This window comes from Sciurus carolinensis, chromosome 1, assembly GCF_902686445.1.
Source record: "Sciurus carolinensis chromosome 1, mSciCar1.2, whole genome shotgun sequence".
Lineage (NCBI taxonomy): Eukaryota > Metazoa > Chordata > Mammalia > Rodentia > Sciuridae > Sciurus > Sciurus carolinensis.
The window spans coordinates 13,068,383-13,092,621 of record NC_062213.1 but is presented as its reverse complement, the minus strand read 5'-3'; positions in this window follow the sequence as shown (position 1 = coordinate 13,092,621).

Below are 24,239 nucleotides of genomic sequence, written 5' to 3'. Positions count from 1 at the left end.
AGTTAGGACCTCTGGTATGATGTTAAACGGCAGTGATGAGAGTAAGCATCCTTATTTGTTTCCAATTTTAGGAGGAAAATACTTAAAATTCCACGTTTAAGAATGAAGACTATCAGAAACAATGGCACACATCAGTAAATCCATTGACTGGGGAGGTTGAAGCAGCCGGATTTCAAGTTTGAGACCAGCCTAGGAAAATTAATGAGGCCCAGACTCAAAATTAAAAGGACTGAAGGTATTATAGCTCAGTGGGAAAGCACACCTGGGTTTAATCCCCAGTATTGCTACAAAAAACAAAATAAAGAATGAAAGTAAATGCAGATATTTTTAGAGTGGTGCATTATTAGATGCAGAAGTTCCCCTCTATTCCCAGATTACTGAGAGCTTTTATCATGAATAGATTGTTGGATTTTGTCAAATGTTACTTAAACATCTGTTGAAATTACCATATTTTTCTCCTTTATTCTATCATGCTATGAATTGTATGTACATAGTGATTTAAATGTTGAGACATTTGTATTCTTAGGATAACCCTTACTGATCATAATGTGTAATTCTTTTTATAGATTTCTAAAATCGATTTTATAATAATCACGGGTAATTTTACAATTGGGACCTAAAAGAGTATTGGTCTATAGTGTTCCTTTTTAATAATGCTTTGCCTAGTTTTTATAACAAGGTTATGCTGGTTTCAAAAAATGAATTAGGAAGTATTCCCAGTTTTCTATCCTCTTAGAGAATTTGCATAAGGTTCATATTGCTTTTTCCTAAAGTGTTTGAGATAAGTGACCAATAAAACCATCTGGACCCGGTGTGTATATGTACACATATGTATATATTTCTCTAGTAGATAAAAGGCTACTTAGGTTTTTTGTTTTATTTTTGTCATTTCGGGTTCATTAACTTTTCCAAGATTTTAGTCCATTTATTTTAGTTGTCAAATTGATTGGCATAAAGTTTTCAATAATAATCCATTATTCTTTTAATATCTAGAGGATCTATGTTAACATACCTATTTTATTCCTAAAATTAATTGCCATTTTCTTTATCAGTTTAACTAAATTTTTAATTTAGCACCAAATATGGGCTTTTTCTCTATTTTTTGTTTTTCTACTTGATTCATTTCTGCTTTCATCTTTATCATTTATATCCTATTTACTTGGAGTTACTATTCCCCCACCACCAAATTTTTAGGAATGAAACCTTAGTTAATTGTTTTAAATTATTTGCTTTTCTAATACATGCATTTAAGTCTATGATTTTCCACAATTTTTTGCATTACACCTTAGTATATTTTTTGTAATTCCATTCAAAATGTTTTATAATCCGCCATGTCCTTTCTTCTTTGCCTGATTTAGAACGGTTTTAATTTCCAAATATTCAAGCCTTCCTAGATATCTTGTTGTCAACTCCAAATTGTATTGCATTTTACTCAGACCATGACTGCATTCTGTTTTCATTTATTGAGCCTTGTTTTGTGGCTAAGCACGTTTCTTGATGAACATGTACTGTGACCACAGATAAGACAATGCTGTTCTACAGGTCTTAATGAGATCATGATGGTGACCAGTGCACTTCAGATCATCTATGAATTTACCATTTTTTCTAGATGTTGTATATATTGCAAAGTGTAAAGCATTAAAATATCCTCTGATTGTAGAATATTGTCTTTCTCTCTTTATTTCTACCAATTTTGGCTTCAAGTATTTTGAGTCTCTGTTTTAGGGAGGGACAGAGGTGATTTTGTGTCCTTTTGATGGATTAACCCTTTGTCTTTTGGAAATGATTGTCTTCATCTCTGCTATAATTGCTTATTAATTTGATCTGTGTTATGGTTTGGGTGTGAGATGTCCCCCAAAAGCTCACATGTGAAACAATGCAAGAAGGTTTGGAGGGAAAATAATCGGGTTTAAGCCTTACCTAATCAGAGAATTAACCCCTGATGGGATTAACTGAGTGGTAACTGGAGGCAGGTGGGGTGTGGCAGGAGGAAGTGGCTCATTGGTGGTCTGTCTAAGGGGTATATATGTTGTATCTGGAGAGTGGAGTCTCTCTCTGCTTCCTGATCACCATGTGAGCTGCTTCCCTCTGCCACGCTCTACCACCATGACATCTGCCTCACGTAGAGCCCCTAGGAATGGAGCCTGCTATCTATGAATGGACATAGACAACAGGCTCCCACTGAAACTGTGAGCCCCCAAACAAACTTTTCCTTCTCTACAGTCGTTCTCGGCAGGTCTTCCAGGTACACCACTGAGAAAGCTGACTAAACCACTTGTAACTATTTTTCTATTGTATGTATTGTTTGTTATTAAATCCACACCGGCCTTCTCATCCTTACTTTGTAATAATGATACATTTTGGTGAACCAAATTTACCCCAAGCTCTAGCAACTTAATTCAACATCTGTTCATCATCTCACAGAATTAGGAGCCATGAAGCAAGTTAGCCGAGTGGTTCTGTGTCCAGGCGTTTCACCAGGATGCAGCTAATTTGCTGGCCAGGGCTATAGCCATCTCAAGGCTCCACTTGAGCTGGAAAATCTACCCCCAGACTTTTTCTGGTGACTGTTGGTGGGTCTCAGTTCTTCAAGGTCTGCTCCTTGTTATATGGGCTTTCTACAGGCTTGCCCAGGTGTCATCAAGATACAGTAGGTCAGCCTCAGCAATGTTCATAGCTGCTCAATTCACAGTAGCCAGATTGTGGAACCAACCTAGATGCCCCTCAATTGATGAATGGATAAAGAAACTGTGGTATATAAATACAATGGAATATTACTTAGCCATAAAGAATAATAAAATTATGGCACTTGCAGGCAAATGGATGAAATTGGAGAATATCATGCTAACTGAGATAAACCAATCTCAAAAAACCAAAGGACGAATGATCTCACTGATAAGCAGATGATGATACATAATGGGGAGGATGGGAGGGAGGTAAGAATGGAGGAAGGAGGGACTGTGTGGAGGGAAAAGAGGGGTGGGAGAGGGGTGGGGGGAGGAAAAATAACAGAATGAATCAAACTCATTTGTTTACAATAAAAAAATAATAAAAATTTTAAAAAGATATAGTAGGTCCCCAGCTTCTCCAGAGCAAGTGATAGGAGAGAAGACACACAGACATAGCTCATGATGTAAAGCCACAGATGTTTTTTGAAATCTGTAAGTATCACATCCTTATTTTTTGCCATATTCCATTTATCAGATGCAAGTCGGTAATTCCAGTTCACAGTGGGAAGGGATTCCATGAAGGACATAAATACATGGAGACAGGGATCTGGTGCAAACATCTTAGAGATAACCTACTAGGGTGTTTCTACTATATGTCTTTTTTATGTTACTTATTTTCAACTTGTCGCTTTTACGAAATTATTATCCTGTAGACTTTATACAGTGGACTCTCTCATTTTTGTCCATTGTGAAAGTCTTGATCTTCTCCTTGGGTGCTTAAACTATTAACACGTGATGGATTTATTAATATTGTTGCATCATCTATCATTTTATTGTTTTCTATTTGCTACTTGGGGTGTTTAAACTATTAACACTTAATGTAGTTATTAATATGGTTGCATCATCTATCATTTTATTGTTTTCTATTTGCTCTGCCTTTTTCATTACTTTTGTTTCATTTTGACTTTAGAATCACTTGAATTTTTTTAGAATTCAATTTTAATATAGCAATTGAAATATTTAGCTTTACCCCTTTACATTATTTTTCAGTGATTGCTAGCCTATATATCTTTAATATTTCACATTCTACTTCATGCTAATACAATGCCACACAGCATGAACTGTAGAAATCTTACAATCATATAGGTTCATTTAATACCTCTTTTATGTCCTATATGGTATAATTACCGCTAGTATTATATATACATATAATTCCAACACTATTAAGTTACAAATATCTATTGTTATGAGTAAATTAAATAATTTAAAAGGGAAGTACTTTTCAGTTTTAACTCAGAAACTTCCAATTTCCAATGTCCCTCATTCCTTTATGAAGATTCAATTTTAAATCTGTATTATTTCCTTTGAGCAGAAAGAGCTGCCTTAATAGTAGGGCAGATTTGTTGGGGGCAAACTCCTCTAGCTTTTCTTCATGTAAAAATGTCTTTATTTTGCTATCTTCTAATGTCCCTAGTTTCTGATGAGTAATCTGTTCATTCAAATCAGTTTCCATATGTTAGTCTTTATTTTTCTCAGGCTATATTTAAGTCCTTCTCTATGTGTGATTTTCAATATTTTATTCTGATATGTGGTAGTGATGTGTCTCAGTGTGACCAGCCCATAATGATCAGATAGAAAGTAAAACAACAACCAAAAAAAATCTGAAACTAAAAAGCAGGTGTAAGCTACTGGGGGGCAAGAGTTAAGTTGGAGTCCATGGTAATCATGCTGAACTATGGGGAACATCTGACCCCTAATCCACTGGTAAAATGGAACTGTGATTTCCAACAGGTTTAGGTTTTATCTCATCTAAGTGAAGTCACTCTTGGTTCAGAATTTATAAAGGAGGGGTATCATCAGAGGAGCCTTAGACCTTGGATCTCATTCTAGACCCAACACCCATTAACATGACAATATATGCTTCCTCCCAGGCTGCCAATTTCTGCATATAAATGTGGGGGTTTCTAACAGATAGCTAGGAAGTGCTATTCCCTTTCTATGTTTCTAAGAGTCTGAACACACAACAGATTCCATCGTGGAAAACGACTGCTTACGGGTCGCTGACATCTCTTGTAAAGACACATTGCTGCACCGTGCTCCCAGCAGAGGAAAGAAAGTGGAGATTTTCATCCTCGAACCAAATATAAAATTAAGTCATCTCTTCATTGAGTCCTTTGACCATATTACTCCTGAAATTAAAGGGTCTGTCATAACCATCCTCCCAAGATGCATCTGCGGGTTTTTTTTTTTCCTTAGCAGTACAATCTGTCCCTATGTTTTATTTTTTAAAATGGTTAAAGATGTGCTCCTTATGTAAACAAATCTTGTATCCATAGTAACAGGAAACACAGTGACCCAGGCAGTGATGAACTTGGACCACGGAATCTTTTTAATCTGAACAAATCTATACTTTTGTGTTTTCATCTTTGTTTTTATTCTTGAAATTTTGTTTCTGTTTTGTTTTGGGGGGGTTAAGTTTCATTTCTACAAAAACTTTTGGTTGATTTTAGAAAAAATATAGATTGGTAAATTTATAGATTTCTCCTGCAAACCTAAACATTTAAAATCAGATGAAATAAAAGGTTTAAAGTTTTACCTCTGATATCAGTTTCCCTAATTTTCTAAGATAACTGAAACACACAGTACTAAGCACCCCAAGAGAAGGAGATGAAAAGAAATTTATTTATTTAGCACTTGCTAACTGCCAGGTCATTTCTATGTGCTATTCCTTTTCATACAAAAACTAAGGCTCAGAATCACTATGTTACCCCACTCAAAGTCTCATGGTAGAGTTCATAAGTTGTTGTGAGTACATTGGGAAGCATGGAGGCAAAATTCAAATCCAAATCTTTGTGACTCCAAAGTATCTGCTTTTCTGTTGGTCATGTTGCCTGACAGCTGACTGATGGTAGTAAACATTTTTTTTACTTGTACTTGGCACAATGTCTAGATGTAAGTAGGCATTTAATAAATATTTGATGAAATTATACTTTTGTTCTTTGCGGCTTTATTCTAATAGTTCATGCAGACTCAGATTTGAATAATGTCACTCAGAACAGCAGAGTGCATACAAACTCTTCAGTACAGTTGAATGAATTCACTACTTTTTTACTATAGTTAACATTTTGTGTCATCTTTTATGGATGGTTTTTTTTATAAGTCATGTAGATTTGATGCTCCTACAGGGCAGAATCCATGATTTATGCATCCTTTTCTCTGCTAGGAATCTAAGAAAACATCCTGCACCACATTGCATTATTTGCCCATGGAAATCAGACCAGTTCTTCGTAACTGCAACAGGCTTATGACATAATCAGGTCTAATAGAGACATGAATGAGATCTCAGGTGAGTCCATTAGAAGGGCAATTAGGCATGAAGACAGGACTTTCTGTGTTGTAGTGAACATTGAACACATTTTGAAAAAGGCACCACTAATAATTCTCAGAGGAAGTTTGCTTCAAATCAAACTCAAGAAAATGAATCAAACTCCATTGTGTATATATACCATATTTTCCTTATCCATTCATTTGTTGATGGACACCTAGGCTGGTTCCATACTTTGGCTATTATGACTTGTGCTGCTATAAACATGGGTATGCATGTATCACTGTAGTATGATAACTTTAATTCTTCAGGGTAAATACCAAGAAGTGGTATAGGTGGGTCATATGGTGGTTCAATGCCTAGTCGTTTGAGGAACTCCCACACTGATTTTCATAGTAGTTGTATTAATTTATAGTCCCACCAATAGTGTAAAAGTGTTCCTTTTTCTCCACATCCTCTCCAGTATTTATTATTATTTATATTGTTCCACTTGACTCTTTGCTAAAACTTCATCCCATAAAGAAAGGTATCATAATCATTCTGCATAAACATGGCAGTTTTTGTGTGGAAAAAGATAAAAAGGGTAAAACTTTAAGTTAGGAGCATACGATACAATAAGAGTAGGTGGGTCTGTTGGCACACACTTGAAATCCTTGTAGTTTGGAAAGCAAAGTCAGGAGGATTGCAGGTTCAAGGCCAACCTCAGTAATTTAGAGAGAAATGCTGTCTGGAAGTAAAAAATGAAAAGGAATGGGAATGTCACTCAGTGGTAAAGCTCCTCAAGTTTCAATCCCAAGTACAAAAAATGAAAGGAAGGAAGGAAGGAAGGAAGGAAGGAAGGAAGGAAGGAAGGAAGGAAAGAAGGGAAAGACAGAGAAAGATCAAAAAGGGATAAAATGATACTTTGTTAGAGATGGACTATAAATAGTATCCTTACCCAGCACAAAGAAAGGAGTTTTATTCTCACTATCTATAAGATAAAGACAAACAGCATCTATTCTGGAGAAGTCACATCACTCCTGGTCTCCCCAAGGAGTTTCTCCCTTGGAATCTCAGAAAGAAGATTCCATGTAATTTGCTGAGCAATGTCTTCAACAACTTCCCTGGGGGAGATAGCTCACTTGGTAGAGCGCTTGCCTTGCAAGCACAAGGCCCTGGGTTTGATCCCCAGCACCACAAAAAAAAAAAAAAAAAAAAAAAAAAAAATCTCCAACTTCCCTGTAGCCGATTAAGGTTCTCTTTTATTAACTTAAATTGTTTTGAATACTTAACTGTATTCTAGATATTATTCTCTTCACTGACAATCTGACAATAATAGCAATGAAAAAAATAGATCCCTAAGTTCAGGGAACTAACATGTTAATAATTGGAATAAGTTTGAGCTAGAATATCCTCATTTTATTTTTTCTTTTCCTAAGAATTTCATATTTTGAGAAAAAAACTCATTTTCCAATTCCATTGAATATCTGCCAGTCTAGACTGTTTTGTAGCAGTCGTCAGAAGATCCACTGGCTGTATACAATGTGGAAAAGCCCATTCCTGGCAGAGTCCTGACTGGGACTCGTTGCACTACACAAACAGAATTTTCGAAGTCATCCATGATGAGGCGTACCTTGACATGAGCTCCCCCACAAGTCAGTTCTGGTTTGGGGTCACATTAAAATCTGTCCCTTTCACGTCTCCACTCTCTAACCCTTCTTGTTTCTGAAGGGTCTTGCAGAGTCTTCAGATGAACCCATACACTGGACAAGCCGCTAGAGAATTTACAAATTTTCTATCACTTCATCCCACAATCATGTCATTAGACAAGGAAAACAAGACTGAAAGGGTAGGAGTGACTTCCCCAGGGTACACAGCTAGTAAGCGGGAGAATTTAGATTGCTTTCCATTACGCCATCTTCAAATAGCAGTTGCTCTCCTCCCTTGCACCGTCCTAGAGTCCCCTTTAACCCTAAACTGCTTAATTATGGCAATTGACCCCAGACCAGTCTAAGATGACCCTGATACTTCCAGTGCTCTCAGCTGGACTACATGGGCCAAGTTGTCAGGGATGTCGGGTGTGAATACTTCTAGTTGCAGTCCAGTGGACTAGAAACCTGGGTGTGGTTAAAACATAAGGCCTTGCTCTCGGCATATGGCTACCTTGTGCAGTGCTGACTCAAAGAGGCAGACCTGAGGACCAGGCTGTTTTAAAGGGTGACTGTGACTTCGCTCTCAACTCCACAGTCTCCATGTCTATTAAGCTAGTTCTGCTCCCCACCTTTTTTTTCCATCAGTTATTTCCACACATACCACTTGCCCTAGTTCTCACGCTGACCTCTCTATGGAGACGTCCAATTATCCAGAGGTACTTGTAAGAGTACCAGCACGACCTGGCCTTTGGATCTGGGACTAAATTTATCATCTGAGGTCTGGCTTAGCCAAAGGTGAGATGATTAGTCCTCAACCTGCTCACGCTGTGCTTTTACCAACAGAATGGGACTTCTGAACAGGCCAGCGTTCCTTTACCAAAGTTGGATCCTTCTTCCTAGCTACTTTTTGCTTGCTCTTTAGGCCAAGCTTACTCCAGGACATGGTTCTTTACTCCAAGCGTAGTAGCTAGAAGCCACCAGTGGATGTTTAGATTTATATTAAGTAAAATGAAATAAAACTTAAATATCAGTTTGTCAACCACACTAGCCACATTTCAAGTGCTTGATAGCCACAGGTGCCTTGCTGCTCCTTTGCTGGAGAATGTAGAATTCTAGAACATGTCTGTGGCAGCAGACTAAGTCAGGTGGATCCTATCACAACTCCTTGAGAACCCAGACTTCTCTGCCTTCGAGCACCCCTCTCACCTGTACTTCCTTAATATTGTAATTCTCCTGCTCTAGAACATGAACTTCCCAAGGTCAGGGACCATGCTCAATTAGTGTGTTCTTATACACCCACAGGTTATGGAAAATTGAGGTGTTCCACCCAATATTTCTTGAATGAATAAAGTGTTTTTCCTTTCCTACAAAAGTGCAATACTTAAGGCAAATCACTTCCTTTCTCTAAGCTTCTTCTGGTTTATTAGCACAGAGAAGGGATGCAACTGGATAAGCTCTAAGTTTTCCTCTGGCTCTACATTCTATAATTGTATTATTCTGTTCTGTTCCTCTGCCTTTCCTTCCTTCCTCCCTCTCTCCTGCCCCTACTTTCTTGCCCTCCATGTGAAACATATGGTCAAGGTGACATCATTGATTAAAATCACCTCAAATAAAGACGTTAATAGCAATAAGGAAGGAACTTTTCTCTGATCCCCAGAAACCCTTCCATATTTTAGTGATTATTTCATCACTTTCTCCACAGCAAATTATGGATAGGAACATGTCCTGGAATTTCAGATATTTCTGCAACACACAAAAGATGGTTTGCCTTCACTGACATTAATGAGAGGCCACAAATTTAAGCGGAGCTTCCCCAAAGTAATCCAAATGGTACAAATCAACACATACATTTGCATCCATGGATGGAAAATAAAATATTGAACTTCAAAACAGACAAAAAGACCAGTCTTGATTTTCCTTCTTTGTAGTTGCATTGATTTGAGTAGATCATTTCATCTCAACTGACAGTCAGTTCTTTTCATTTGCAAATTAGTTATGACATTTCTTTTATACTATGTCTGCAATGGAAATTAAGAGAGGGAATATTTGGAGTTAGTTCTAAAACTAGTACTGAGAGGGCCTAGGTCACTGCAGGCTGGGAGCAGGCCCAGTCAATGTTTGTGAGTGTGATTCCAGGGGAAGTTAAGACTCTATCTCCAGCAACCTCCTATCCTCTAGTCTCTGTCTTCTTCATGGCCCCCACTGTCCAGGTACAATTCTCCACCATGCCCTGTGCTCACAGACTTACATCAAACACAAAACAGGTTTATGCCTCAACATGGGATTGAAGATGGTGACCCCTGCATTCTGATTTAAATTCCATTTATCCTCACAAATCAGCTGACTAGATTTACACTGGTGTATCCTCTTCTTTACTATCCCATGACTCTCCCTACAGTGGTTAGGCAGAAGGTTTTTCCCTTCCTTTGACCACTTCACCAAAAGTTATCTTTTCCACAGACTCCCTCTGGTGGGCCTGGCCATAGATACTCATCAGCTCAGAAAGCAGGTTGGTAAATTAATGGATGCTAAAGGGATTCTCTACTTTGTAGTTTTTATAATCTATTTTATTGTATATAGAATTAGCTGTTTTTCCACTAGCATTTCCCGGCTCTTATAGAAACACACTATTCTCTCCTCCAATCGTAATATTAAAAGTGGTACCAGGACTGAAATCCTTCTAGCTCTTACAGGTGTTTAAATCAGCCTTAACTCACTTTGAGTGAGTTGAACTTGATCCAACAGGCTTCTACTCCTCTGTTGCCTCATATTAAATCCTACCTTATACTAACCATGATTTCATCTGAACCTTGGGGTAGTGTTATGGTTTTGATCTAAGAATGTCCTCTGAAAAACTTGTGTGTTGAGCAATACAGCAATGTTCAGAGGTGAAGAGATGGCATTGTGAGCCTGCAACCTCATTAGTGGAGTCATAGATTTGAATGGACTACTGTGTAGTAACTGTAGGCAGGTAGGGTATGGCTGGAGGAGGTGGATCACTGGGGGCGTGACCTTGGACTCTATTTATCTCTGGCCCCTTTCACATACCCTCTCTCTCTCTCGGCTTCCTGGCTGCCCTAAGCCAAACAGCTTTCCTCTACCACTATCTTGTGCCATGATATTCTTCCTCATATCAGGACCAGAGCCATGGAGTTGGCCAACCACGGACTGAATCTCTGAAACCATGAGCACCCCCCACACACTTTTTTTTTCTCCTCTAAGTTGCTCTCATCAGGCATTTTGGTCACAGTAGTGAAAGCTGACTATCACAGTGGAACCACGTCTGTTTTGTATCCCAGGAATCTAGAATAAAGTCTCACAGATAGGATGCTCTTTAAAATAAATAAATAAACGAAGGCCTAGGGATGCAGCTCAGTGGTAGAGTGCTCACTAGCATTCATGAGGCCCTGTGTTTGATCCCCAGCATTGATAAAAAATTTTTTAAAAAGTCATTAAGTGCTCAAATTACAAAGTGATGGCCTCAAACTCATAGAGTTTGCATGTGAAAGGGCAAAAAGAGACTTAGGTCATTTGGTTCTAAGCTCTTTAATATAAGCCTGAGTTCCAACATGGTTTTTTCAGAGTTTAGCATTTTTATAAAAAAGTTTGAGCCCTAAATAATCTTCTGTATGGAGTCCCTTCAACCCAACACACAAACATTGCCTCTGCATTAGCTCCAGACTCTGCTTCGCTCTGGGAAGACACAGGCAACATAGATATTGCCCCCGTCCTCTGAGAAGTGAGTAGTGTTGAACATCATGCAAACCCACATGGGCGACCAATACAACAGGGTGTGCAATACATCATCATGTACATGTCTGATCCAAAGTTAGCAACAAAGATGTTTAGCCTATCTTGAGGAGATCGGAATAGGGAAATGTTAAGTCATGGTGTAAGGACTGCTGAAGTCCACTCGAGAAGATGATGGGAAAGGAGGTGGGAGGAAAAGGAGATAGGAACACTTAATGCCTACGACAGCATGGCAGTCGTGTGGAAGCAGAAGCACATGGGCAGGAGAAGACGCGAACTTCAGGGCATTACTATACGTAGGAAAGTAACTGGAAGTTACATAGAAGTAAAGAAAAGCACTTCAGAAAGGGCATCGGGTACTATGAGACCTGCGCCAGACCATTTATCTACTTAGCTCCAGTGGGGGAACCAGGGGCATTTCATTTGTTCATTCTTTTATTTCCTGAATACCTGGATAGCAGATTACAAATTTACAATGCACTTTCTACACAAAGAGCTCATTTGAAGGCATTTTTACAATACTCTGAGACTTGGTTTATACACACACACACACACACACACACACACACACACACACACACAGAGTGTCAATTCCTATTTTACAGGATGCGGGAGTTTTAAACATACATATAGGTCATGCTATTACAAAATAAAATGTATCTAAAAATGATAGTTTTTACAATACATGTAAGATTATTCCACATCACTTGTCCAAAATAACTCCATTTGTAAGTGAAAACTCCATTTGTAAAGGAACTCTATTTATAACATTTTTGAGTGCATACAAACATGCCAGACACTGTACTAAATAGGATGTATGCTCAAATATAAATTTTAAAAAAACTGAGAAAGTTTTAGCATCCTCATCGCTTTGCAAGTTGCAGATGAGAAAACTGAAGATCAGAGAAGCTAATCAACTTGCCTGAGATTGTATATCAGCAAGAGGTAAGAACTAAGAATTGAACCAAGGAAGGCCAACCCAAAGTTTATGTCCAGGAGTATCCCTTATCCATGGTTTTAGTTTACATGGTTTATGTTACTCAAGGTCAAACACAGTCTGAAAATATTAAATGGAAAATTCGTGAAATAAATAATTCAAAAGTTCTATATAGTACATTATTTTATGCATTACTAACGGTTATTGCTGCTAATTTCTTGCTGTACCTAATAGATAAATTAAAGTTTATCATAGGTATGTGTACATCAAAGAAAAGATGGTATGCATGGAGTCTGGTACTATTCCTATCCATGGCTTCACACATCCACAAGTGGTCTTGGAACACCTTCCCCAGAGATAAGGGGATCTACTATACCACCATATTAACCAGCAAGAAACAGAGCTTATAAATTTAACCTGCCAATTCCTGATTGTCCTGTGCCAGGTAGGCAGTTGGAAGTATGGTTAAGCTAACAACCCAGGTGACTTTGCTCCCAGCTCAGGGCAGATCTTTAAAGGTACTCTGTAGCTCTGAGCTATGTGTGCATCTATAAGCGGCTCTCCTTTGTGTTGAGCACAACCAAATATAGGCTGTAACACCCTCCTCCAATACCTCCAAGGTGACTTAAAATAGACAAACAAACATACACTGTTTCTGCAAAACCCAAAAGGAACCGGAGAGAGAGCGCTGTGACCTGCAGCTATCTTCACATTCCCGAGAGCTGAGAGCCTTGATCTGCTCCTGCATTCCTGCCTCACACCATGCTGTAAGAAACTGTTTATCCTTGGTTGGTTGCCATGGTGACTGCTTCACCCACACTACTATCTTTTACTATAGGAATTGCTAGAAGAATAAAAATATACAGAAAACAATTTGGAATTTTTATTGAGGATGGGGTGGAAAGAGAAGGTTGTAAGATTACAGCAGGCAATCACAGCACCATTAGTACTTTTATTAACACAAAGATGTAATCGTGCTGCCCCACTGGAGGGTAATTTCCTGTCTCTGCTGTGCGAATATGTGCATTGCCATTGTACCTCAAGTATGATTATGAGAAGTAGGTGAAGAAGTTTCATGCCTGTATTTCAGTTTTGAACATGGTCTTCTCTGTATTAATTAAATTAAACCGTTCGAGGCATTTAATTTGCAATGGCTGTTGAACTAACAAAAGCTGCTGCACTCCTTGTTCAGTGTTGGTCAGTAGGATGCTGCTTCACTGGAGGGTTGAACTATCAGGCAGTAAAAGCTTCTTTCAGGTGCCATTAGTGAAATGGGAATGAGTGCTAGACTGGCAGTCAGAACACCTGTTTTCCAACTCAGCTCAGTGAGTTAGCTGGGTGTGTTTTCTAGAAAAACATCATCCAACCAACCTCTCTACTCTTCAGCATTCTCTTCTATAAATAAATGGTTGGATGTATGGTTCCAGCAAATCTTGAAAGTTGTTCAATCTACAGAAGTGCAAGTTCTGAAAGGCTATGTCAAGATGGCAAGACGAGAAAAAATGATCAAGAAAGGTCCAAAGTGACAACAATGGTTAACTATTTTCTAAAAAAAAGGCCAGGGTTTACTGTTAGATGCATATGCCCCATGGTCATTATCTCACCAAACTTTCACGAAAATATTACAAGGAAGTTATCGATATTTACATGAAGAAGCTGGGCATCAGAGGTGGCACCATTGCTGGGGTTGGTATGTAGCAAAGAGCTAGTATTTAAGTCCAGGCGTTTGACTCTAATGTAGACACAGAATTCGATCCTAAATTTATGATGGGAGAGAAAATTATGATTGACTCACAAAATCCCCTGGAACATACACATGTATACCCTATGTTTTGTTAGTCACTAAACCAAATACTTAAAGGGAAAAAACGTTTTTCTACTGCAGAGAGAGAAAGAGAGAGAGAGAGAGAGAGATAAAGAGAGAGAGAGAGAGAGAGAGAGAGAGAGAGAGAGAGAGAGAGAGAGACCATGCAAAGGAATTTCTGCATCCTTTTTATGTGTAGTTGGGAAGTTCCTGGGTAGACACACCTATGAGAGAAACTGGGAACTAGAGTAGCCAAATGCAGGCTTTTAATTCCCCACCAGGTTTCCTCACCTGAAGACAAAGAGTGAGTATACCCAGTGTCCTCTGAGAGGTGCAGTACCTTGTTGATAGGGTCTCTGTGACCTCTGCACCTGGAACAGAGCTTGGCACACAGCAGACAACCCAATTACATGTGAATAAAGGATTAATGTTCCAGATTCACCATTTACAATTCTAAACTTCTAACCTTATGCCACCATCTCTACATCTCTGGTTTATTAAATCCAGATTTTTCTCTGATATAAAAACCAGTCTGATGATCTTCTCAATATTCTTACATATAGCTGGGGTTGGCATATATGTGACTTTCTCAGAAGAACCCCAATATGTTGTACGGGGATGATATTAGTATTGTTCCTTTCATTTTCATGTAATAGTATCTAAGCTTAGACAATTATATGGTTCTTCCTATGTCCCCATCCCATGATAACCACAAGCCTCATGTTCTCATTGGAAACAGTAAGGATCAGAGAAGATGTAAGAAAATACTCCCTAAGAGTTGCAGTTGCTAAATTTCAAGGATGAGATAGCTTCTTCTCTAGAGAGCTTCAGAAACAAAAATTAACTGTCCATCCTTAATATTATTAAAAATTGCCTTCTTAAAATGTCCCAGTGATAGGCTGCAATGGACAGGGAGATTTCTCAGGGCACCTTCCTGAGCAGGAGTTCTCAATGATAGCAAAGAATGCACAAAGAAATGAAGAGCAGCCAAAGCTGTGGCAGGTGGTACGTTAACAGATGGCAGAGAAAACCAGAGCTGCTTCATTCTTATGTGCCTCTTGTTTAAATCAAAGTGAATGATTTTCAAAATGAAAGACACAGAACAGAAGCAGTTGATGAGAAACCACAGGCCAGAGCATGCGCTGAGAACCAAGCCCCAGGCTCTATACCCATTCCAGGTCCAGATACAGACAACTGACACCCCAAAATACTCAAAGTGCCTGGAGACCTTTCTGAGTGCAGAGGGACGACAAGTCATGTTGCAGAATGAAACAGTATCAGAAAAGTGGAAATGGAGTTTTACTTCAATTTCCAGAAAGGGGTGAAACAGCTCACAGAACAAAGAGATGAGATCCATCAAACCCAGGAAAAAATTGGGACAAATTATGTAAAATACATATAATTAAATATACCAAATGAAGAACAGTCTCAAACCATGAAAAGCATAAGCCTTTATATCACAGTTCATTGGGTCATCGGGATATTTAAACAGAAGGGTTTACTTACATTGCTTTGATATTAGCAACATACATGACAATGTCTTTCCTTAGAGTCTTATAAAGATGTTAGAAAAAAGTGTGTTCTACACTGAGTGGGTCATAGCTCTTGCCATAGCCCTAAGAAGGCCCTTTTTCCTTCCTTTTAACAGATAAATTAAGTTACTTCCCAAAGTAACACAATGTGAATTGGAGGAGGCAGATTTCAAACCTAGGTAATCTGCCTTCAGAATCCATGCAGCAAATCAGTATGTTATAGAGCCTCTCTACTCTATAAGATGTTGACAGATTTTTATCAATTTTAGAAGGTACAAAACTGGAAGAAAGAGCAAATGACAGAATCAATATTCAAACACATCCGGACAGACTTGGAATGTGCTTCAGAGCTTCACAAAAAAACAGACCACAGTTTCATTCACTTAACCAATGCTTCCTAAGTTCCTTGTACTTTTGTTTTTTTCCTTTTTTTCTTTAACCAGACACCATGGGTAGGCAAAACTCATTAGTAAGTTATTTCTACCTTCCTGAAGTTTCCATTTTGTAAAACCCATGCCCAGAGATTAAGACAACAACAGGAGGAGCAGAGGTGGTTAAGAGAATGGATATTGCAGCCAGCCAGAACTGGATTGAAGTCTCACACCAACCACCAACCACATGACTTATTCGTGTTACCTAATTTTGAAACCATGAGCACCTGAGTTCCTACAAAGACATTAACCAAGACCAATGACTGACATACAGAGATAAATTTCAGCTCAAGATGTGAAAACTCACCCTTAATAATTGGAGCAGGGAAAAATACAAGCTATGAATGTTTCCATATGTTGGTTTATTGTGAATAATGGTGCAGTTAACGTGGGAGAGCAGACACCTTTCCAACATACTGATTTCATCTTCCTTTGACTATATGCCCAATGGTGGGGTTGGTGGATCATATGGTAGCTCTATTTCTAATTTTCTGAGGAACTTCCCTACAGTTTTATATAAAGGCTGTCCCAATTTGCAATCCTACCAGCAAAGTGCAAGGGCTCCTTTTTCTCTGCCCACAACAACACTTGCTCACCTTCCATCTTTTGCCATAACCATCCTAACCTGTGAGTGGTATCTTATTCTGCTTTTCTGAATGGGCTAATTCCTCAGCTTGGTTTTTAATATGAATTCCCCTCATGATTAATGACACTGAGCATTTTTTCATCTAGTTGTCTGTCTTCTGAAAAATGCCTATTTAGGTCTTTACCCACTTTTGAATCTGGTTATGTTTTAGTGCTATTGAGTTACTTATATATTCTAAGTATTAATCTCTTATCAGATATATATTTTACTAATATTTTCCCCCGTTACATAGGTTGTTTCTTCACTCTGTTAACTGGTTATCAGGTTTGACGCACTACCATTTGCTTTACTTCTCCTTTTGTTGTCTGTCCATTTAGAGTCAGATTTAAAAACCCCTTGCCCAAACCAACGCCAGGAATCTCTTTTCCTGGTTTCTACTAGCAGTTTCACAGTTTCAGGCCTTGTATTTCTTAAATCCATTTTGGGTTGTTTTTTGTATAAAATGTGAGATAATGTTCTCATTTCATCAATGGTTATGTAGACAAAAGAAAATGTGGTAAATATGCACAATGAATAATGCCCAACTTTCAAAAAGAGAAGGAAATCCTATTATTTACAACAACATAGATGAATCTTGATGACATTATGTTAAGTGAAATAAATCAGGTACAGATAGACAAACACTGCATGATTTTATTTATATGTGGAATCTAAAAAATGTTGAACCCGTAGATAACAGAGGATTGAATGGTGGTTTTCAGGGGCTGAAGGATTAAGGGTTGGGAAGATATTGTTCAAAGGACACAAAATTTCAGTTAGACAGAAGGAATAAGTTCAAGAGATCCATCATGAGTCATGATGACTGCAGTTAATATATCATGTACTTAAGAAAAAGACATAATTATGGGGGTTAATGCTTATATTAATTAGCTTGATTTAGCCATTCCATAATGTGTAATTATTTCAAAACATTACTGTGTTGTATTCCACAAACATATACACATTTTGTTTGTCAAAATTTTTAAAAATAAAAGCTATGGTATTCTTACCATTGGATTTATTGACTTGGGAAATTGATAATCCTCTTTTATTTTAGGTCCGGTTAATCACCTGAGATGCAAGATAGCTCCAAGTTTTGCACCCAAGTCTCAGATTCTATTATATTCTATTTGGAGTAATTAGAAGACTTATCAAAAGGAAACTCTGAACACTAAATCCTTTGAGTTGGTATTCTAGCAATATCAACCTGGTTTTGAATGATGGAAGTAACAAATATTGTTTATGGAGCTCTTACAAGTTTCTGGGTGCATTTTACACATCTGAATTAATTAATTCAACTAATAATGTGTAGAGAATTTACTATGTTTCCAACTGTGATAAGCCACAGAAACTCAATTAGGAACAAGAGAATGACTGTCACCAGAGAAGGATTAGCACATCTCCAAGTAGAAGCTCACAGGAAGTGCTAGGCCACAAGTGGATTCCCAGGAGAATCCAGATGAGCATCTGACCAGAGCCTCCTCTCTCCTCATATGGCCTTCCTTTGTTGATACCCTGGAAATCCTCAAGGAGAACTTCAAACCTTTGACCTCCTCACCGTGTTTCCCAAAACAGGTCCTTCCTGGATTCCTGATATTTTGCTTCTTCTAATTAGTCCTTTCTGGTACGCCATCCTCAATGCTGACTGGTTCTTTTACCTCCCCCCTTTTACTTCCCCTCTCTGCCCAGGAGCTCAGTAGTGCATCTTTGTGAAAAACTGGATAAGCAATGTCTTGGGGAATAGCAGATGTGTTCAAATCTTGGCTCTCACCTTTGCATCTGTGTGAACTTGAGAAAGATCTCTAACCCTTCCAAACCTCCTGTATAAAATGAGAAGGAATGATGTTTCACATGCTTCTCTGATAATTCAATGAGATTTTTATATTGAGAGATTGATCCAGGAGTCAGGTAGAAGGAGATCAAATTTAGCTGTGTACTGTCAATAGAGCTGAGTCAGAGACTACGGCTTGAGATGCCACCAGAATCCAAATTTGTAGTACAATTCCTAAAGCACAACCCATTGGCCCCCACCATAACAAGCTAGACTAGTACATGGAAAAATTGAGAATGTATGAGTCTTAATAACAAGCCACTCTAAACAATAAAGGAAGAAAGGATCTTAGGTAATGAGTACTTAGTACCTAAGCAGTTTCAGGAACCTTCTAAATAATTCTTCCTTCCGTATGGAGAAATGGAGCATAAGGAGAAAGAAGAGCCAGTGTTATTACCAAGAGAGTGTTATTACAATGCAACCTGTCTAGTTTTGGGGACCAAGAAGAAACTCAACAAGAAAACATTTCCTCTGCAGAAAAAGGCAACAAATGAAAATCCAGGCAAACTCCAGGCAGGCAGGATACTAATGCAGTTCTGCTGGTAGATATAGTCTGCAGGAAAAGGAAACAGTGTTGCTCATGCCAAATACTCTGAACAGAATAAAGAACATCATAAAGCCTAGTTAGTGCCTAGAACTGCTCAGGTAGTGAGCAGCGAGTGTTAAAGACAAATCTCTCCAATTCATAGGAGACAATGCTACTGATGGAGACAGGAGATCTGTGTTTAAGTGCAAAAGTTTTGAAATGAAGATGCCCATTTCTGGCTTTTTCTGATGTCCCTTTGGTGACAGTTGTCAATCTTGACTATTCTTCTCTTGTGTTGCTTGATGCTTTACAAGCAGGTAAGCAGACTGCATCTTAAAATTTTCATTTATCTCATGTTTTTGCTATAAAATAATCAAAAGGCATTTTTCAGAGAGTAAAGCATTAAAGAGAGTTTATATGCCAGAATATCCAAGTATTATAACCTCAGATACTTCCTAACATGTTATTATTTTAATATCATTATACTGCTGCCTTAAATGAGATTTTGCTGCAACTGGCTTTTTTCATTTGTTGTTTTTGGGTTATAATAGAATATAGTAGCTTCCAAGGACAAAAAATCGATATTCACAGCTAAAAATACCTTGGTGTTATCTCAGCTTGTGGTTCTGCCCAGCTTTAAAAGAGAAGGGAAAGGAAGAAGAGTAGAGATAGAATTTCAGGCCTTGGCATTTAGGATTCTATTTGATGATTTCCAAATCAATGCCCCAGAAATATCCCCCAACATCTCTGAGAGGACAGCTCTCCTGCCTTGTTTTTCAGTAGCACAGAATCCATGTAAAAAAGCACTGGCACAGTTCAGCTGTGCTTTTGTCGTGTCCCTTCTCCTCCCTTTGGATTCTGGTTCACAAGTCTGGGTGTGGTGAAGTTCCACGGAATGGGTGTGTGCATGTGTGTGCTGGGTGCTCCGGAGGCACGGGTGCTCTTGGTGTTCCCAGAAGCTCTTAGTGTTCAAAATTGAGGGCAGCTGGGAGTCATTCCCCAAAGAGCAAGAAAAAAATAAATTTTAAAAACAATGCAAAAACAAAACAAAACAAAACAAAAAAAAAAACCCTCCTTTTATCAGTCCCCATTCAGGTCTGAGGAACTTTGCTGCTTAGGACTGGTCCACATCACTCCCTGGCATGCAGTGCTTGCTCAAACTGGAAAGCTTATTTTCCAGAAAACATCCCCTTCGATCCTGATAATGAGAGAAACTAGAAGTTGAAGGGGTCCTATCAAATTTAATATGATTTAACTTAAAAAATACCCCAAGATCCTTCCAGGAATCCTGGGCTTGGTTATACTCTGTGGAGAACATTTAAAAATAATAATAAATAAAATCCAAAGATTCTTATGCCTTCAGAATTCAGCAAGAAAATTGTCTGCATTTGAGTAGGGAACTCAGGTGAGTTTGTGCTGGGAATTCAGAGGAGAATCTGCCATAGAGACCCTGGGTTCTGGCTTGCTGGAGAAGATGGTGGGTACAGGGATATTCTGAGGGCGGTCAAGATTCAAATAGAATAGGATAAGCAAGTGAGCCATGATGAAAATAGGAATCATGGAACCTTCTGGAGAACTCACAGGTAGTAGGAGCTGAACTTATTTAGGACTCTTTAGAGCAGTTCTTAAGGGCCATGTTGAGCAAGAAATGAGTATTAGCCTAATGAATGACCTCAGAAATCAGACAGGTCTAGGCTTTAAACCTGGATTCTCTCCTTGTTCTTGGAAATTTACTTCACTCTTATCAACCTTAGGTTCTTGAAACATATAAATAATATATTCCACATGAGGTAGGATTAGAGAGAATATGATATTCATTTAACTAATATTCGTATTTTTAACACCAAAATTCAAATTTTATTCACAGCTCTTGTGTTAATAGCCTGGTTAGAGCTGGTAGTTAGAAACGCCTACACAGGGAAAAAATGGATAAAAAGGTAATGTTCATTATAATAAGGAAGTTAATTATCAAATAAAATAGAGCTTCTGAGTCTCTTCCTTACAGGTGTTATATAAAAGCATTCTTTTGATCAAAACAAAAAGTAAAGCATTATTAATAGCACTATCCTTTACTAATGAACTGTAGTATAAAACAATTTGTAGGTCTACTTTGTACCAGGGATATTGAATTCAAAAGCTTTAGGCACTGAGGCATGAGTTTGAACAAAAATGATGGTGAAAATTGTCCAGCGCATAGTAAGCAATCAATAAATGACAGTTCCTAATTTGATGTTCGAAGCTTTATGAGGAAGGAGCTGAGGTGGTCAGAATCGTGATTAAGGGGCACAGCTCTGTCCTGCGGGACAGGAGCAGGATGCAGTGGGCTGGGCAGGGAGCAGGGAGACAGAAAGCCAGCTGAGGAGCCTTGTGGCAGTTCAGAGTAAGGCGTCAACCACCCCAGGGCCCTGGATAAGGAAATTGCTGAGGGAATCTTCCTGTTTGGCTCATTCGTCCCAAGAATTTTCTTTAAAATCTTTCTTTAAATATTTTATTCAGACATAATAATCGCACTTATTTATAGAGCACAGTGTGATATTTTGATTTATGTGTATGCTGTGCAAGGACCAAGTGTAATTGGCATTTCCATCACCTTAAAACACTCTATGCCAAGATCTCCAGTGACAGACAGTTCAGAGTGTGCAGACCCATTGGGCTTGAAAAAAGAATCCCTCGACATTGCGCTGAGGACATATTAAAGCATATTGACCTTCATTTACTTCTGAGAACAGCAATTTTCCCAGGATCCCAGTCGGGAAAGTGGCTTGTAAATAAAGCATTTTGCTCAATCCCTGAACTGGAAGGTCCCTGGTGATGATGTGCTGACTCAGGTGCTCCTTCCTGAGTGACTTGGAATGTTGACACTGAGGCCTTTGAGGGGCAAAGAAACAATGCTGCTCTTCCCTTAAGTCAGAGGAAGTAAAATTGAAGAGACTGCAGTTTCAGCTCCTTAAATGATCCACAGTGTATTCATCGAATGCCTTGTCAAGAGTTTTGTCATTGACTAAGGGATTTTGTTTTCTCTAACTGATCTAACTTAGAGCCTAGGAAACTGTCTTAAAGTTAAATAAACTGTCTGGGCGTATCACTCCCAGCAACTAAAGAACTTTTTGATTTTTGTGTCATAAACATAATTGGAAGAAGAAAGTGACTATAGGAATAACAACATTAATAGAGCTCTTGCTATTTTATGGGTGCTTTATATACATGAGTTAATTCAACTAAAAATGTATGGAAGCCAGTTATGTGCCCCACTGTGATGAGCACCAGAAACTTTACTAGGAATACAAGAACAGCTATCACCATGGGAAAGCCAGCATCATCTCAAAGCAGAAGCTCACAAGGAATTACTAGAATCAAGGTAAGAGCCTCACCAGAGTCTCCTCTGTCCATATCTCCCTACCTCTCCTAACATCTTGGAAAACCTCAAAAAAAATGTTAAGTCCTTGACCTTCTTCCCCTGCTTTCCAAAGAAGAACCTTCCTCCTCCATTTCTGGCTTCCCAGTTTTTGCTCTTTTTAGTCACTTCTGGTTTGCTCTCATTAGTACCACCTGGCCAGGGAGGCAGTGTAACTCTGAAATAGTAAGCTGAGCTCTGGCCTGGAGAAGAGTGGTTAAGTCAACTACTGGCTCTGACCTCGTTATGGTTTGAATATGGGGTGTTCTTGAAAGCTCATGTGTGAGACAATGCAGGAATGTTGAGTGGTGAGATGATCATGAGAACTAAAACTAATCAGTGCATTAATTCGACAGATTAAATTTTCAATGGATTGATGGGTAGTAGCTATAGGGAGGTAGAGCATAGCTGGAGGAAGCAGGTCACTGGGGTGCCTTTGAGGTTTATATTTTGTCTCTGTACCATGCTCACACTCTGCTCTCTGGCTACCATGAGCCAGGCAGACTTCCTTCACCATGCCATTCTGTCATGATGATCTGCCTCACCTCAGGTCCAAAGTTATACAGTCAGCCAGACAAGGACTGAACTTCTGAAATTGTGAGTCAAAATAAACTTTTCTTATTCTAAGTTGTTCTTATTGGATATATTTTTCGCAATGACACAAAGCTTCCTAATACAGAAATTGGTATGAAAAAGTGGTGCTTCAAGAAGTCATTGCTGCAGCAGCCTTGACTGTGTGCTTGAGAAGCATTTGGAACAGGTTTGCTGGAAGAGTTTGGAAGAGGTTGCAGATGTAGGCTAGAGAAGTCTTACAATGTTATAAGCAGAGCTTAATGAGCAATTCTGATGGTAACTCAGAAGATCAGAATGGTGAGAGAACTATGGACAGTAAAGACCAGGCTCATGAAGTCTCAAAGGAGGAGGATTCTAAGAAACTGAACTACAGACCATCTGAGTTAAATCCTGGCTAAGAAGTTGTCTACATTTTGTTCACATCCTGAGACTTTCTGTGAGACTGAATTTAAAGGTGATGAAATGATTAATCTGATGGCAGAAGTTGAAAAGCAGTCCAGCATTTAGGCAGTGGCATAGATATTGCTGGAAGTTTTTAGCCAAGTTTACTGTGATGATGAGAAACAGAAATCAGGTAGAAAGATTTTAAAATTTTGCAATTTGGTCAGAAAATTGCATACAAAACTGGGGTCCTGGGCTGGGGAGATAGCTCAGTCGGTAGAGTGCTTGCCTTGTAAGCACAAGGCCCTGGGATCGATCCCCAGCACCACAAAAAAAAAAAAAAAAAAAAAACAAACAAAAAAAAAAAACCTGGGGTCCAGGAAGGTGTGGCTGTTGAATAGATTACAACCACTAAAGAGATACTAAGTACTTCATGCAAAGAATATAAAATATGCCTCTGTAGTATCTCAGGAGTTGCCAACACCACACCCATTGCAGGCTCCAGAGTGTAAAAGTAAAAATTCCTTTGAAAAGAGACCTTGGGGACACCCTGCTTGCACAGGGGACCTAGGAAGTTATTTCACTATGCTCAGATGACCAGGCATTCAGAGGATGTTGCAGCTAGAATCCTAGAGGCTTTACTACTGCTTGACATGATGGCAGACCCTGTGACAACCATGTGGTGCTGGTTCCACAGGAATTCAGGATTATAGAGATAAGATATCCTGAAGGCTTCCATCAAGATTTCAAAGAAAGACCTGGGAGGTCAGGCAAAATGTAGCAGGATTGGAATACCTGCAGGCATCCCTGGGAGGGTGATGCGTGAAGAT